The sequence below is a fragment of the Chelonoidis abingdonii genome, chromosome 1 (genome assembly GCF_003597395.2).
Source record: "Chelonoidis abingdonii isolate Lonesome George chromosome 1, CheloAbing_2.0, whole genome shotgun sequence".
In the NCBI taxonomy this organism is placed as follows: Eukaryota; Metazoa; Chordata; order Testudines; family Testudinidae; genus Chelonoidis; species Chelonoidis abingdonii.
The window spans coordinates 314,645,119-314,663,484 of NC_133769.1; the positions used below are offsets into that span (position 1 = coordinate 314,645,119).

Consider the following 18,366-nt stretch of genomic DNA (forward strand, 5'->3'; position numbering starts at 1 on the left):
TACTGGGCTGGAAGACAGGATACTGGGCTAGATGGACCATTGGTCTGACACAGTATGGCTGTTCTTATGTTCTCAAAACACCCTGCGCTAGATGGTGGCAAGTTGCATTGTGGGATAGCTACCCACGGTGCATTGCTCTCTGCATCAGTGCAAACGGTGGTAGTAGAGGACATGCACCACCTAAACAAGGAGTGTAGTTTGGACATGCAGAAGTGATTTAATTACGGCAGTGACCATATGTTGACATAACTTAGGTAGACTTTATTTTGTAGTGTAGACTTGCCCTAAGTCAAATACTGTAGCTGGTTACGGTTGACCCATAATAATGTCTAAAATGATAAACGTTAAGCAAGGGATAATCATAGCTCATGATTCAGCTGCCACTTTAAAACTGGGGGTATTAAGAAAGGATAGCACCTCCTTTCCTCATATGCACTACTGAATAACTGGAGATGCATAACTTTACTCCTTTTCCTGAAGTGTCAGCTGTTAGTTACTGTGGCTGGGGAGAAGGAAGGGCAGCAGTGCTAGAGTATTGCTACCTGTAATAAGCATGTGCCCGCTGCTTGCTTCTGAGCGCCATAGAAAGCCATCAGTGTGCTCAAAGTAACATGAGCCCTAGCCCTCTCCTGATATTCCAGGGATGAGATAGTGGGTGGTGTGAGAAGGCTGAAGTAGGCCTCTCATGACTTTTACCATGAATACTAAAGAGGCCAGTGAGAGACACCAACAGGTTATTTGTCCTCCCCTTCCAGGGAGGAGCTGAGTGAGAGGCTACTGGTGCATCACCCCTGCTTGGTCACCCAGCCACCCACGCCCTGAGCAGCAGGGACTAGAGGGGCGGGGCTTTCTATGCCCTGCCTCCGCCCCGCCCCCTTTCCCACCCTGTTCATCTCTGCTGACAAACACCCCCTCCCGCAGCGCAGGCGCAGTGCGTGTTGGAACCGAGTCTCTCCTGAGTGAGCGTCTCCTCCTCCCCTTACTGAGGGTGGCGGCCGCGCTCCCGCGAGCGAGGCGGGGCGGGGCGGGGCAGGGCAGCGATGCGCTGCTGGGACAGGTCCAGGCGCAGCGCAGGTAGCTGAGGGGGCGGGGAGAGGTGGGGAAAGCCGCTGGTGCCGCCCCGCCCCTGCTCCAGCTGCGCCATTGGGAGCTCCCTGCCCGCGGCTGCTGCCGGTGAGGGGCGCCGAACCGTTAGCTGCGGAGCCCTGGCGGTGAGTAGGTCCGTTCCCTCCCCCTCCCCGCAACGGGGGGCGCCTCTGCCTGCACTCGCGGGGCGGCCGGGCAGGTTAACACCCTCCCGGCTGGGCGGCTTTGGGGAGCCGGATTTCAGCTCCCTTAGCTCGTACCCCGCCCCCCGAGACTGGCTTGTCCGTCCTGCCTGGCTCCGGGTCTGGGACTTGGCTGTTCGGGCTGCAAAGCCCTCGGCGTCAACCTTGTCCCCCTGGCTCTGGGGCTCAGCGACACGCTGGGCTTCTTCGGGTGAAACGTCCGTGTGCAGAGGCGCGGGTCAGGGCAGAGCGCGGGGCGGCTGCTGCTGCGTGTGTCGCTCGCGGGATGTAAAGTCCGTTGTCAGTGGAAAAGTCTCTTGGTGAAAGTTAGGCAGTGAAAGGGGTGGGTGCATCGGGTTGCGGGGGGGGGGGCGTAGGTGAAGCGTTACCAGTACAGGTGGTGGGCTCGGGAATCAGGGGGCAGGCTGCGGTACCTGTTCCTGAAGATGCTGTATTCCCCTGCAAATTAGAAAGTGCGCTCTCATAACTTGGCTTCACAGACCATGAGAGTTGATAATGATCGTTTGGTTTCCTATTGGAAATAGTGTGAAACCTGCCAGTGTAGTTACGATTTAAAGAGATGTTTCCAGCTAGACTTACACTCCAAATTCTTAAAATAGATAAATAAATCGGTAATATGAATGGAAATATTTTCCTGGTTCTTTAAATTTTTAAAATCCGAAACCAAAACCAAAAAAACCCAAACACGTACACAATAGGGTGTGGAATGCAAACAAAAACATGATGTGCTTCCTGGCAATCAGAAAGTGAAACTAACTTGCAGTAAAAGTGAAACTGATGAGCCTATTTTTGTTGTAGGTACTAGGTAAATAAACAAAAATGAAAACAACTTATTGTTCACAACCTAAAAAACCCCAATGCTTTGTGGACAATGTTTTATGGACATGTTAGTGACTTAATTTTAAATCTTGTTTTTCAAGGTGGTTTCTGACCAGACTGTAAAATTTCACTGTAGACTACCACTTGGCATACAATGTCTCAGTTCAAAAAGTAACTTCTTTTGCAAGTTTCAAAAATACTGGCCTTTTTATTTGTAGAACTTATGGGTACTCGGTTTTTTTTAATTATCTGTTTAAATCTAGTACGATGTTTTAAAATCGCTTCTTAAAAATACGTGATCTCAAATACTGTCAACTGCTCTAATACAAGTCACAGCCCTGCAAAGACCTAGGCATATATAGCTAGCTCTGCACATAGGAGTACACTCATTGGAGCCAGGACTTCCCCGAGGTTACCTGCTTATATGAAGTTAATTATTTGCATAAATATTTGCAAGATTTGGTCATTATATATGAATGTATATATATGTACATGCATATTCATATTAGGGGTGTCTAAAAAAAAAAAACTTGGTCCTTGATTGAAGGTAGAGTCTGTCATAGTTCTGTGTTGAGGGTGTGTGTATGTGGTAGGCAGCTGAGTGGGCAGTGTCCAAACTATTACTCTGAAACTCTGTGCTAGGTAATCAAATTGTTCATTGCTTAAGCTCCAAGAGCCAGCTTTTGAAAGGTATTTAGATGCCTAAATACCTAAGAACTCGGACTTGGGGAAAGGCTAAAGGGTTTGGTCTGGAGATCTAAGTGGCTAATGTGCTCCTAGTAGTGGAATAGTGATATTTAGCTCTTCTGCTTCACTTTTCATCAGTAGATCTCAAAATGATTTACAAAGGAAGTGGGTTTCGTTATCCCCATCTTGCAGGTGGGGAAACAGAGGCACAGAAAAGTGAAGTGACTTACTCAAGTTCACCCAGCAGGCAAGTGGCAGAGCTGGGAATAAAACCCAGGTCCTCTGAATCCCAGAATAGGGATCAGGTTGTGATCGTTGGGTAGTGGAGTATTGTATACAAATTTGAACAGGCTCATGGAATGCCAGAAGCTACCTGGATATAAATATGCTAGTTGAGAAGACCCAGAAGATCATAAGAATGGTCATACGGGGTAAGATCAAAGGTCCATCCAGCCCAGTATCCTGTCAACTGACAGTGGCCAATGCCAGATGCCCCAGAGGGAGTGAACCTAACAGGCAATGATCAAGTGATCTCTCTCCTGCCATCCACCTCCACCCTCTGACAAACAGAGGCTAGGGACACCATTCCTTACCCATCCTGGTTAATAGCCATTAATGGACTCAACGTCCATGAATTTATCTAGTTCTCTTTTAAACCCTGTTATAGTCCTACGACTATAGGACTTCACGACCTCCTGGGGCAAGAAGTTCCACAGGTTGACTGTACGCTGTGTGAAGAACTACTTCCTTTTGTTTGTGTTAAACCTGCTGCCCCATTAATTTCCTTTGGTGGCCCCTAGTTCTTATATTATGGGAACAAGTAAATAACTTTTTCCATTTATTCCTTTTCCAATAATCATGTTTTTATATTTATAGTCATATCTCCTTAGTTCTCTTTTTCAGCTGAAAAGTCTAGCCTACTTTAATCTCTTCCTCATATGGGACCGTGGAAAACCTGATCATTTTTAGTTGCCTTCTCTGAACTTTTCTAATGCCAGTAATATCTTTTTTGCAATGAGGAGACCTAGCTGCACGCAGTATCAAGATGTGGAGCGTACCATGGATTTTATAAGGTCAATATTATGTTCGTCTTTATCTCATCCCTTTTTTAATGATTCTAAACTGTTTTGCTTTTTGACTGCTGCTGCACACTGCGTGGATGTCTTAAGAGAATTATCCATGATGACTCCAAGATCTCTTATCCTTGTTAATAGCTAATTAGCCCCCATATATTGTATGTATAGTTGGGGTTATTTTTTCCAATGTGCATTTACTTATCACATTATTATTTGCCATTTGAGTTGCCAATCACTTGTTTGTGAGATCTTTTTGCAGTTCTTCACAGTCTGCTTTGGTCTTAACCTATCTTGAGCAGTTTAGTATCATACTAAAACTTTGCCATCACTGTTTACCCCTTTCCAGATCTTTGAATACATTGTAGATTAGTCTAGGACTGACTTGGGGAACACCTAGTTACTCCTTATTCTGAATTTAGCATTATTCTCCCCTTTGTTCCCTGTTTTTAACCAAGTCTCAGTCCAATGAAAGGATCTCTTCTCCCCTATCCATGAACAACATTAATTTTGAGTAAGAAGCCTTGATGAGGGACTTGTGTAAGCTTTCTGGAATATAAGTAAACTATTCCACTGGATCCCCTTCCTCTGTTGTTGACCACCTTCAAGAACTCTACTAGATTAGTAAGTACATGATTCCCTTATACAGAACATCATGTGTAATTTTTGCCAAATTTACATCTCATGTGTTGACATTTTAATTCCTTTATTTTTCAACTAATTTTTCCTGGTACTTGACGATTAAGACTTACTGTAGTGCTTGCAAAACTCTAGGCCTTTTTGGAATATGCATTCATTAGCATATCTTCCAGTCATTGAGTAAGCAGGAACTTGATTTAAAGGACAAGTTACAATAGTTTGGCAGATTTCACATTTGAGTTCTTTCAGAACTCATTGGGTGGATGCCATCTGGTCCCAGTGACTTGTTAATAGGTTAAAGTTTAATCATATTCCAACCTCCTCTATGTGACACATCTAATCTGTGACAATTCCTCGACTTTGTCACCTAAAAGACGACTCAGGTTTGGGAATTCTAAATCCTCAGGCCATGATGATGAGCAAGAATTCATAGATTTTAGTTTCTCTGCAATGACTTTACGTGTCTTCTGCTATTCATTGTCCAGGGGCCCACTGGTTGTTTAGCAGGCTTCTGTTTCTGATTACTTAAAACATTTTGTTATTAAGTCTTTGGTTTTTGGCTAGCTGATTTTCAAATCCTTTTTTGACTTAGATTTTGTAACAACTTAATTTGACAGAGTTTCTATGTGCTTTCTATTTACCTCACTAGGATTTGACTTCCACTTTTTAAAAGATGCCTTTTTATCTCTCACTGCTTCTTTTACATGGTTGTTAAGCCACAGTGGCTCTTTTTTAGTTCTTTTACTGTGGTTTTTTAATTTGGGGTATACATTTAGGTTGGGCCTCTATTATGGTGTCTTAGAAAAGTGTCCATGCAGCTTGCAGGGATTTCACTCTAGTCACTGTACCTTTTAATTTCTGTTTAACTAACCTCCTCATTTTTCCCTAGTTCTCCTTTCTGAAAGTAAATACCAGAATCCACCGAATAGTGTACTGCTCAAAGTACACTATTCACTGTCTTCAGTAAGCAAAGCCAGGAGTTCTGTGTAGCACAATCTTGTGTGTTGAGAATGGCTGTTGCGAGGCCTTGTTTTGTCGTCTTCCTAATCTAGTATACTAACTACTGTATCACTAGTTTGATATTAGATTGATATTAAAGTAAATCTTATGAGTCCCAACTTCAGTTTTTCAATACACTTTAAATTTTTGTACTGAAAAGTTACCTATTCTCTACAGTTTATCAGGAGGTAGCTTCATCTTTTCACAGCAAAGCAGGGAATAACCAGATTAGGTTTGGTTTTTTTGCTGCCTGGGCGGCAGATGTGGATTAATACTGGGGGACAGAGAGAGCTCTTTCAGGTTAAGAAGACAAATACAAGTAGGCACATTACAGACATTTACAGTTTTTGTCATACCACTATAAGAAGATAAACAATAAGTGCACTAGAATGCCTAATGATGGAAAGAGGACTTTGGCAATAACTCTCCTTCCTCTATCTTTTCATAATGTTTGTCAGTGATATGCTGTAATATCTGTCTGTAACTATGTAGACTCATAGACTTTAAGGTCAGAAGGGACTATTGTGATTATCTAGTCTGACCCCCTGCACACCGCAAGCCACAGAACCTCACATACCCCTTCCTGAAATAGACTCCTAACCTCTGCCTCAGTTACCGATGTCCTCAAATCATGATTTAAAGACTTCAAGTTACAAAGAATCCACCATTTTACGCTACTTTAAACCTGATAGTGACCTGTGCCTCATGCTGCAGAGGAAGGCAAAAGATGCAAGAGTAATATGGAACCTAAAAGATTCCATAAAAATCTAACGAGAATTTCAATGGTGAGGACCATGCCATGGAATACTATATTTTCCTCTTATCCTCATCTTAGTCAAGTGTAACACAATGAATAAAAAATATACCTATAATACTAGCAGGATGCCTTCTACTATTCTGAGTTCTTAGAGAACTTTCTCTTAGTTGCTTGTGGGAGGGATTCCTGAAAAGGAATGGTGAAAGAGGGCCAGGAGAGACAGAACTGGATAGTGTAATCTTTTGTCACTATTTATAGTTAGCAATTTCACTATGTGCTACAAAATGAAGCGTGAACCCATACTTAGTCCTGCCATGAGTGCAGGGGACTGGACTAGATGACCTCAAGATTTAAAGATGTCCCTCCCAGTCCTATGATTCTGTGACAAACTGTGTGTGGGCAATGAAATCTGTTTCTTTGACTCACAAGACAATTCACACCTGGGTGGGTGTCATTTAAAAGCTGTCCAGTCTTCTTGATCAGCCCTCCCCCTCCTCCCAATCCCAGAGACTAAGGCCTGGTCTACGCTACAGATTTGGGTTTATGTAAGTTGCCTTGCAAATCTCTCCCATTGACATAAGTGTCTCATTATGGCAATGCAATAAAACTACTTCCTTGAATGGTGTAGAGCAGGGGTTGGCAACCTCCGCCATGCGGCTCGCTAGGGTAAGAACCCTGGTGGGCCAGGCCAGTTTGTTTACCTGCTGCCTCCACAGATTTGGCTGATTGCAGCTCCCACTGGCCATGGTTCACAGCTCCAGGCCAGTGGGGGCGGCAGGAAGCCATGTCCACCACACCCCTCACCATGCCGCTTCCTGCCGCCCCCATTGGCCTGGAGCGGCGAACTGCGGCCAGTGGGAGGCACAATCGGTTGAATCTGCGAACGCGGCAGGTAAACAAACAAACTGGCCCGACCCGCCAGGGGGCTTATCCTGGCGAGTCGTGTGCCAGAGGTTGCCGACCCCTGGTGTAGAGCCATGTTTGGCTTTCTGAAGTTGATGCAGGTCAAATAGAGATGCTGTATGATCTGTCTTGAGCCTAACGGTCCTCCAGCAGTTGTACCACAAAGCCACATTCCCTGATACAGTGATTGTTCTGGTCACAATTGTAGACTCCGCTTCCGAGAGGTCAGAGACCAAAAGCCACTCTTCTTCCCTCTTAACCCCTTCCCCTGTGTGTTTTTGAAATGTCTCTTCCTAACAAGCACACCTTGGACAATAGCAACTCTCTTGTTGTGTGCAAGTGACAATGCGAGCTCCATGTACTAGATGAACTCCTGCCTGGAGTAGACATAGTGTTGGATCTCCTGGGCTTGTGAGAAGAGGCTGTGCGATGTAGGCAGCCATAGAAATTTGGACATCTACAAAAAGATTGCATGGGGGAGGCAGACAAAGGGGTATGACGGCTCAGGAGCAGTGCCACGTGAAAGCAAAGGAAATGCAGCACGTGTATCGCAAGGCCAGGAAGCCAACAGTCGATCTAGTCTGAACTGCGCAACTGCCGCCTTTACTATAACCTGCATGCCATACTTGGCAGAGACTCCACCAGCACCCCACAAATCAGCATGAATACCTTGGAGGAGCCCGAGACCGAGATTTCTGCTGTGAATAGCAAGGAGAAGAAGGAGATGCCGGGTGGAGAGGGGGAATCTAGACATGCTGTGATCCAGAACTTGTTCAGGACTCCCACACAGTCTAGTCAGTCCTGCCATCTGAGCATGGATGAACCAGATGAAGGGGAAGGGACTTTAGGTAAGTGGGTGCATAAATTTTTCCTTACGGTGTTGAAATTTACAGATTTCCCCCCACCATCCCCAAGGTATCATGACCAAGTATTGAATTTTCATTGTTTCTCTTATACAAGAAGATGTAGTGGTTCAACAAACAAAGGTAGATTTGGTACCTGCTTTTCATTTCCCTGTTGGATTAGGTGGTGGGTAGGGCATGCAGAGCAGTTTATGTACATAGGGCTGTATCTTGTATCCTCTTGAGAGATCTCAATGAAACTTTCAGGGAGATACTCCACAGTCCTTTCCCGGAGGCTTCTAGGGATGACTGTCCTTTAATTCTTCCTCTGTGGAAGGAAATTTTCCCACACCAGTTTGCAGTGAGTTTAGCTGGCAATATTACACTAAACTGGCTAGTGGCATACAGGTCTGGGTTGGTTTGGGGTGCCAGAAGACGCTGAGCTCTCTGTGCCTGTGTTACTCTCAGGAGTGAAATCAGCTAGAATCACAACCACTAGTGGGGAAAAATTGTGTAAATATTCAGTACAGTTGCCCTATACCTGGACCCATGGATTAGGGCAGGGGTGCTCGAACAATTTTTGTAGTGTGGGTGCTGAGAATCGTTGATCCAAACTGTAAACCCTGTGTATAAGGGAAACCACTTCAATCCAGTGGGTGCTGCAGCACCCCTAGTTCCAGCACCTTTGGATTAGGGGCTGAAATTCTGTTTTGTACGACCAACATTCCTTTTCTCCCCTGCCTCTGGCAGTCCGTATTCACTGTGATTGTAGAACTGCGGTTGGAGGGCGAGTGTTTCTACATGGCACCAAAAGCAGCGTATCAATAGTGGATGTATCCAAAGTACTCCACTTAGGAAGGAACAGTCAGTTGCACGCATACAAAATGGGAAATGACTGCCTAGAAAGGAGTACTGCAGAGAGGAATCTGGGAGTCATAGTAGGTCACAAGCTAAACATGAGTCAACAGTGTAATACTTTTTGCAAAAAAAAGCAAACATCATTCTGAGATCTATTAGCAGGAGTGTTATAAGCAATATAGGAGAAGTTAGTCTTCTGCTCTACTCCGCGCTGCTTAGTACACCAGTTGAGGCATGTGTCCAGTTCTAGGCACCACATTTCAGGAAAGATGTGGACAAATGGGAGAAAGCAGGACTTTGGAGCGGAGCCCGGAGCTGGAGTGCAGAGCGGCTCCGGAGCAGTGGAGCTGCAGGTTTTGCCTGGAGCTGGAGCACAGCTTGAAAGTCCAGGGAAGAGCAACAAAAAGTCTAGAGAACATGACCTCTGAGGGAAGATTGGGGGTGGTGGGAAAGTGGGTTTGTTTAGTCTGGAGAAGAGAAGACTGAGAGGGAACATAACAGCTTTCAAGAACATAAGAGGTTGTTACTATAAGGAGTCAGAAAAATTGTTCTTGTTAACCTCTGAGGATAGGACAAGAAGCAAAGGTGTTAAATTGCAGCAAGGGCAGTTTAGGTTGAATATTAGGAAAAACTTCTTAACTGTCAAAGTGGTTAAGGACTGGAATAATTTGCCTAGGGAGATTGTGGAATCTCAATCATTGGGGATTTTTAAGAGCATGTTAGACCAACACCTGTCAGAAATGGGCTAGATAATACTTAGTCCTGCCATGAGTGCAGAGAACTGGACTAAATGACCTTATGAGGTCCTTTCCGGTTGTACAATAAACAATCTTATTAAAAAGTTTTGTTTTGTTTTGTTTTTTTAATTTTGGAATAAGGGAGATAGTCTTGAAACTTACCCTTCCTTTTCTGTTGTCACTGTAAATCTAATGATGTCTGTCTCTATCAGCAGCTGCTACCATTGCGGTCTTGGAGAGTTCCCCTTCCACATCTGCAGAACACCTGTCCCTGTGAGGGGAAAGTAGGAGTAGGAAGGACACGCTTAGTGAAATCCTGCAAGACAGTGCTGCATTGGACTGCAAGCAGAGGGCCTGGAGGGCAGTCACAGCAGAGAGCATTGAGAAGGGACAGGAGAAAGGCCCAAGAAACTGAGAAGGCGATGCACCAACACATAATAGGGCTTCTTAGGCAGCAAACACAAATGCTGCAGACCTTGGTTGATGTACAGGTCCATATGTTTGACTCTTCACTTTTTGCAGTCCTTAGAGAACTCCATGGTAGTGGCTCCCTACATAGCCCAGCATTCCACATGACATCACAGGTTGCATCTGTACCTCTACCACTCCATGTCAGGGAACAGCAAAGAACGGTATACATGTAGCCACAATGGACTCTGTGCACTGAAATCGACAAATTTTTTTCTACCATTCTAATTTCAAAGTGCCATTCTGTTAATTTATATTTACAGTTTGTATAGCATTGCCTGTTTTTTCCATTGTTTTTCTGTACTGTTTTTGCCACTCAATAAATTTGGTTTTTTTAAAATAAGATTGTTTATTAGTTCACAACACATTATACAGTGCATAGGGGTACCCAAAGCATCCAGTACATTGTAAATGTAGAGCACCAGATAACTCATAGGTTCAAGAAAACACCCAGTCATATTAATAAAAGTACATCAAGCACCGCGTAGGTGCTGTTAGGAACTAAAGCTTTAGGCCTAGAGAACTATCTGCCACAGCCTGTTAAAATGCTCTTTTAAAGGCTTCTTTAACTGCATAGTTTCACACTGAGCTCTTGTAATAGCCCTGTGTCTGACTGTTCAGAGTCAGCAGACAGATGTTCTACCTCCACCATGGTGGTAGCTTTCCCCCATTTGCCTCAGAAATTATGCAGGACACAACATGCAGCTATAACCACTGGGATATTGTTTTAACTGAAATTCAATCTAGTCAGTAAACACTATCAGCGTCTCTTCAATCTACCAAAAGCATATTCAGCAGTCATTCTGTACCTGTTGAACTGGTGGTAGAATCTTTGGTGGTAATGAGTGTATGGTTTCACGAGCTAGGAGAGCAAAAGGTAGGCTGGATCCCCCAGAATCACTATTGGCATTTCGGTATAGTCAGTGCTAATCTACCAGTGAGGAAGGAATGGCCCTGCTTGCAGCTTTCTGAACAATTGTGTTCATAAAGATGACATGCACCTTCCCTGACATCAGTGAAGTGTCTCCAATGATCTTCTAATGTTTGCGTAAGTAACCCTTTCTGTTGATGTACTCTGTGGCAAAGTGGACTAGTGCCAAAATGGGGATGTGCATGCCATAGAATATCAAGGTTGGAAAGGACCCTCAGGAGGTCATCTAGCCCAACCCCCTGCTCAAATCAGGACCAATCCCAGGATAGATCTTACCTCAGTTCCCTAAATGGCCCCCTCAAGGATTGAGCTCACAATCTTGGTTTTAGTAGGCCAGTGCTCAAACCACTGAGCTATCCCTCCTCCTGAGCATCTATCTATTGCTCCACTGCAGTCCAGGAACCACTTTGCTGCAAATCTATCTAGTGTGTCCTGCATGCTGCCAAAGGTCTCAGTCCTGTGTAGCAGAAGATGATTAGGGGTGAACACTGTTGCATGACAATGGCACCTGCCATGGATTTTCTTATTCCAAACTGATTTCCTACTGACTAGTAACAGTCTAGCATTACAAATTTCCAGGGTGTGATTGCCCCTTGCTTCTCAGTTGTCAGTGCAGCTCAATTTGTTGTCCCTGCAATGGAGACCTGGGGCGAGCTCAGCACACAGATCCAGAAATATATATATGGCCTTTTGCATCCAAAAGTTCTGCAGCTACTGCTTGTTATCCTAAACTTGCATTATGATGTGATCCCAGTAGTCAGTGCTTGTTTCTCAGGCCCAGAAGCAGCACTTCACTGTCTGCAACTGTTCTGTGAACTCCACCAGCAAACTTGAATTGTTTTATCCCTTCAGAATCTGTCCGTAAAGGCATCATCATGTCCCCTGTTGTTGCGGTTGTTCCTGCGAGTCTCCAAATACAGGAGAATCATGTGTCCTGTATTTACAACAATCATGAGAATAATGCATAGCTCTTCAGGCTCCATGCTTCCATTATAGATGGTAGACATCAAAAAGTATCACAGGTTTGTAGGATTAAAAAAAAAAAAGTACAAAAATTATGGGATGTGGTGCCAACTTGACCCCCTACCTCCCAGAGATCCTTGGGTGAATCATTTCTATCCCACAATACATTGCAAAAATTTTCCAAAAGGCATTGCTTTTTTGTGGGGGTGGGGCAATGCATGGCATACTGGAATTACAATCCACCGTGCATTGCACTTTGCATTAACACAAGCATTCCTGATAGATATGTCCAGTGCCACCACAAGCTACTAAGTATGCATGCACACGAGTGATATACTAACTTCAGCAGCTAGATGCTACTGTAGTTTGTGTCACCAAAATTTGTGGTATATACATGCCCTAAATGACTTTAACTGTTCATAGACCTTTGATCTGTTAGCACTAGCAAAACAACTGTGTAACTTTGGGCTGAAGCATGGAGCTAGGCCGCTGAACTGTAATTGCCTTCAAAGTTTTTGGGTGGGAGGTTGCTTATCTAGATTCATTGTGTTGTCTTTCTGCTTGTTTTTCCCCAATAGCCTCATATAAGCTAGACCCTTATACCCATACAGGGAAGTTTAATAACAGTATAACTAGACAGTAACTTTACCTCACTGAGTAGCTCCTCCTGGTCCTGGGGCTGTGGGTAAAAGAGCAAGTGCCTGCTGGAGCTGGGGACGGAGGGAGGAAGGGAAAAGCGAGTTTGAGCCGGGATGGGAGGAGGAAGAGCCTGGGGGAGCACAAATGTAAATTTCTGTGCCCATATACAATATCAATAAAATTATTAGATCAGTATTATTTAATAATTATATAGTAGTTCCATGTGTACTACAAAGATCATACTAAAAACTACCACTCTGACAGTGAATATTTGAAATAATCTTTTAAAAAGAGGAAGCCTGTCAAAAAGGAGGAAATTACTTCGCATGGAGTTCCCTTACTAATATAATTGAGTCACTATGTATTCATTTGTACCCTTAAACAAAAGAGGAGGGCAAGAAAAAATGATTACTTGGCAAGTTTCAAGATGTTTTTGAGCCAAACAGATTCCTTACTAAAAAATAATAATAATTTCCAATCCTTGGGGAGTTTGAGAGAAACCTAATGTAATGGGGGGTGGAAGGGGAGGGATGTAAAATGGAAATTAGGAGGTCTAATAGGTATTTTGAAGAACTATTAATCAAAGGTGTAAAAAACAAACTTGGGATCATCTTTCTTTTATTGCAGCATGTAGTGAAATTGTATAGGAGGGCACTGTAAATTAGTGAAGAAAGGATACACTGTTCAATTCTGTGTCTCCAAGACCTCTTTCCTCATTCCTTTTGAGGGACCCCTCTCACAGGCAACTGAGTGCCTAAAAGCCCTATTCAGCAAATTGGGGCCCGTTGTGGTAGGCACTGTGCATGCAAAGAACAAAAAGACAGTTCCCTGCCCCAGAGAGTTTACAGTCCAAGTAATGGATGAGACAGTAAGTGGATACAACAAGCACAAGCATGTGTGTTGTACTTGTTTGCCTTCTTCAGATGACTGGTTTGTCAAGGCCTAATTTCCACAAAACGATTTTCCTTAGGTGTAATCTATTACCTCTGCAAGAGTTTGGGTCTCTGTATTAGTCAGGAAGAATCTACTCTTGCTGTGGCTCAAACTCACTTCAATCATATTGGCTCTATTCAACAGCAGCTATTGCTTTCCTTCCAGACATGCAAAAAATTTCTGTGAACAGACCCAGCTCATGGGTCAATTGGATCCTTTCTGGAGGCTCTAGGTTTTACCATTGTCTTTACGTAAGTGTCCTCATTTGAAAACTATGGCTGAGATCTTTACAGTATTGATTTACAACAGAGCAAGTTGGAGAATTGAATTTCTGTCCTTGAAATTTTGGCATTTTGAAATTTGTATAAAAAGTCAATCATTAAATATTTAAATTCTGAAGCATCTAGTGATCATGTCTAAATATTTTGTTTGGATAATGTTGACATATAGAATGTAAATACATTATAAATATTAAGTAGTTACATACTTTATTTTTACATTGTGAATATTACAAATGTAAAAGTCAGAATGAAACAAAATGAGAAAGTTGGAATGAAATACTCTATTTCTATGTTAAATCATTTTGAGATGTTTGTCAAATTTCATTGAAATTGATGCAGTCCCACAAAACATTTCTGTTTTCATGAAACTGCATTTTCTGATGAAAAGCTGTTCCATCTAAATTTTTTCATCCAGGTCTAGTTAACAGTAACCCTTTGTCTAAAATGGAAACAAACATCTTAGAAAGGACAAAGGACATTAAAAAAAATTCTAGAGTAATAGGAGGACTAGTTTGTGAGCAAGATGGAATTCTGTGACACTGGGTTTTGCTCTGGTCACTGGATTTGAAATCTAAGTGTGGAAACCTGGTGAAACTACAAACAAAAATACTGACAAAACCCCTAAAGTAGCTTTGGGTTGTAGTTCTTGTTTATGAAAACTAGTGCTGTTGATTGATCACAGTTAACTCACGCGATTAACTTGGAAAAATTAATTGCAATAAAAAAATTAATCGCAATTAATTTCACTGTTTAATAGAATACCAATTGACATTTATTAAATATTTTGGATGTTTTTCTACATTTTCAAATACACCTCGACCTCGATATAATGCTATCCTCGGGAGCCAAAAAATCTTACCGCGTTATAGGTGAAATCGTATTATATTGAACTTGCTTTGATTCCCAGAGTGCGCAGCCCTGCCCCCACCCCCCCCAGAGCACTGCTTTACTATGTTATATGTGAATTTGTGTTTGTTATATCGGGATAGAGCTGTATATTGATTTCTATTACAACACAGAATACAAAGTGTACAGTACTCATTGTTTTTTATTACAAATATTTGCACTGTAAAAATTGATAAAAGAAATGGTATTTTTCAATTCACCTCATACAAGTACTGCAGTGCAATCTCTTTATCATAAAAATGTATCTTACAAATGGAGTATTTTTGTTACATAACTGCTCTCGAAAAGAAAACAATGTAAAACTTTAGCACCTACAAGTCCACTCAGTCCTACTTACTGTTCAGCCAATCGCTAAGACAAACAAGTTTGTTTACATTTATGGGAGATACTGCTGCCTGCTTCTTATTTACAATGTCACCTGAAAGTGAAAACAGGCATCCGCGTGGCACTTTTGTAGTCAGCGTTGCAAGGTATTTACATGCCAGATATGCTAACCATTCATATGCCCCTTCATGCTTCGGTCACCATTCCAGAGGACATGCATCCATGCTGATGATATTCATTTAAAAAAAAAAAGTGTTAATTAAATTTGTGACTAAACTCCTTGGGGGAGAATTGTATGTCTCCTGTTCTGTTTTACCTGGATTCTGCAATATATTTCATGTTGTAGCAGTTTCGGATGATGACCCGGCATATGTTCGTTTTAAGAACACTTTCACTGCAGATTTGACAAAACGCAAAAAAGGTACCAATGTGTGATTACTAAGGATAGCTACAGCACTTGACCAAAGGTTTAAGAATCTGAATTGCCTTCCAAAATCTGAGAGGGACGAGATGTGGCACACGTTTTCAGAATTCTTAAGAGTAACACTCAGATGCGGAAACTACAGAACCCAAACTATATAATAAGAAAATCAACCTTCTGCTGGTGGCATCTGACTCAGATGATGAAAACGAACATGCGTCGGTCTGCTCTGCTTTGGATTGTTATCAAGCAGAATCCATCATCAGGAGGATTGAAGCATGAAGGGAGGTATGAATCTTTAACACATCTGGCACGTAAGTATGTAGTGACACCAGCCACAACCGTGCCATGCAAACACCTGTTCTCACTTTTAGGTGACACTGTGAACAAGTAGCGGGCAGCATTATCTCCTGCAAATTGCAACCAAACTTGTTTGAGCAATTGGCTGAAGTAGGACCGAGTGGACTTGTAGGCTCTAAAGTTTTACATTGTTTTATTTTTTAATGCAGTTATTTTTCTGTACATAATTGTACATTTATAAGTTCAACTTTCGTGATAAAGAGATTGCACTAAAATACTTAGGTGAATTAAAAATATTATTTTTTACAGTGCAAATATTTGTAATAAATAAATATAAAGTGAGCACTGTACACTTTGTATTCTGTGTTGTAATAGAAATCAATATATTTGAAAATGTGAAAAACATCCAAAAATATTTAAATAAATGGTATTCTATTATTGTTTAACAGCATAATTAATATTTTTAATCGTGCAATTAGTCACAATTAATTTTTTTAATCACTCGACAGCCCTAGTGTAAACATGCAAAAAGAATCTCTTTAGCATGCTTAATAATTCTGGTAGCCCAGATACAGACCTTGTGTCACTGCTTAATTCTGTATATTCTGTTATCACCCTCATCGCTGCAATACAGGGGTCGGGCAACCTCTGGCACACAGCTCGCCGGGGTAAGCACCCTGGCTGGCTGGGCCGGTTTGTTTACCTGCCATGTCCGCAGGTTTGGCCGATCATGGCTCCCACTGGCTGCGGTTCACTGTCTCAGGCCAATGGGGCATCCGAGGGATGTGCTGGTGAGCTGTGTGCCGAAGGTTGCTGATCCCTGCTGTAATATGTGAACTCCTTCCAATAGTGCTTTAAGCAGAGAGAGTAACATCTGTCACATGTGATTCGTTCTCTTTCATTCTCTGGGAAGGGGGAAAATTATGTATGCTCATTTTGTTTTGGTAGGTAGGGTTCTGGTTTGGTTTTTTTAAATGTGCCTGCTGTTTTGTATGTGTTAGAGAAGGCTAGATGGAAGACGTGTTCCTCACACTTGAAGTGGAAGATGGTGAGGTTTGTGGTGGTGTATCAGTTCATTCTGCAGTCTTGGACCAGCCCCAGAGAAACCTCTTGCCCTCCTGCACAGATGAGCTTTTATCTTTATGGTAAAAATTTCCATTGTGCCTGAGGGGGGGAGTTGCCTTAACTCCTGTGGGAGCCTAACCACAAAAGAACCTTACTGAAGAAAGTATGAGCACCAGCACAGCTTTCCGCTGAAGCCCATTAGAAGAATAGGCCTTCTGAGTTTCTGATTCACAAGAGCTGCTAGTTATAAGAGGACGCAGGCTGAAGCATGTACATGACTGCTCTACTGATACAAGGAAATTGGGAGACTCCCCTATCTTCAACATTTCCAATATCATCACTATGCTATCTGGGCACAAAATAAAACATTTATTTAGCATTGATTTCATTTTGAAGGTTTCTGTTGTTCCTTTTATGTCCTTTTATTTGTTTTCCCCCTCTTTGTAGTTTATTATTTATCATAGTGGTAGTGCCCCAAGACTCCAATCAAAATCAGGGCTGCGTTGTATTGGGTGTTGTACACACACAGGTGTAATTTTTAACACCTTTTTAAGAGAGTGTCAGGAAAATGGTTAGGTGAGAGCTCCATCTGATCTTCAGTTCTAAAGTTTGGGGGGCAGCCAGGGGAGGGGGACCTGTCATGGACAGTGCTGTGATTCCTTCTCTCAAGTCTTTGAATCTAGGCTCTGTCAACTTGAGTTTTGATTCCCATTGAGTACTGTTACCTTGAATTGTTGTGGAATTAGAAAGGGTCTGTAAGGTAGATAGGTCCTAATTTGTTGAGGGTCTTAAAGGCAAAGGCTGGAAGCCATTTAGCTGTACAAATAATACTGCACACATTATGAAGCTTGGTTATGTGCTATGTTAAGAGTGACCAATGTGTTTTTTTGCTTCTGTGATCCAGCTGATTTTATTGTTAGCATATCTCATAGAAGACTGTCATGGACGTGCTGCTAGCTAGCCAGAGATGGAAGTGTACATTCTGGTATCAGTCTGTACAAAGGAGATCCAGAACCCATGTGTTTGACCTTTTAATATTTCACAAGGTGGCTGAGTAACTGACAGAGATGTGCATCCCCAGAAGCGCAAGTAGTGCCACAAGAATACGAAGTGACCAAAAAACTCAGTGTTATAAGACCTGGGAAGACAACTGGTTCACCTTAGGGTAATAAACTTGCCCATTTAATGATAAACTGGATTAAATCCTTCGGACTTGCTCCACCACGCAAACTGATGGCTTGATAACATGCAAATTACTTGTGAGCTAGGTGGAGAAAGAGGAAAACAGGAACTCCATGAACAATCAGACTGCTAGCATCTCATGATCTCTTTGGGAAGACCTGTGCTGCTGACATGACAGCAAAAATAGTAGCTAAGCTGGTTCAGTGGGAAGAGATGATATTAGACTTCACCAACTGTAATGGCCCCTTAACCTCGTGGCCATACACAGGTTCAAATGGTGAAAACCCTAAACTGGGATGTGGTACAGCCCTGTAAGCAAAGAGCAACTGCTGCAACACTAGGTCCCAGTC

General features: G+C 42.6%; 1 protein-coding gene across 4 annotated transcripts in view; it reads left to right on the forward strand.

Moving 5' to 3' along the window:
- The first annotated feature begins 1,097 nt into the window (after positions 1–1,097).
- The window catches only part of FNDC3A (fibronectin type III domain containing 3A), a 199,454-nt gene continuing 182,185 nt past the window's right edge, over positions 1,098–18,366 (forward strand). For 2 of the 4 annotated variants that reach the window (XM_032785400.2, XM_075061585.1), the window contains exon 1: positions 1,106–1,211. The gene's annotated coding sequence lies outside the window, so the exon portion shown is untranslated. Of the gene's footprint in view, positions 1,212–11,854; positions 12,025–13,702; positions 13,789–18,366 lie in introns of all 4 variants that reach the window. The other 2 variants (XM_075061584.1, XM_032785407.1) reach the window with 2 other exon arrangements.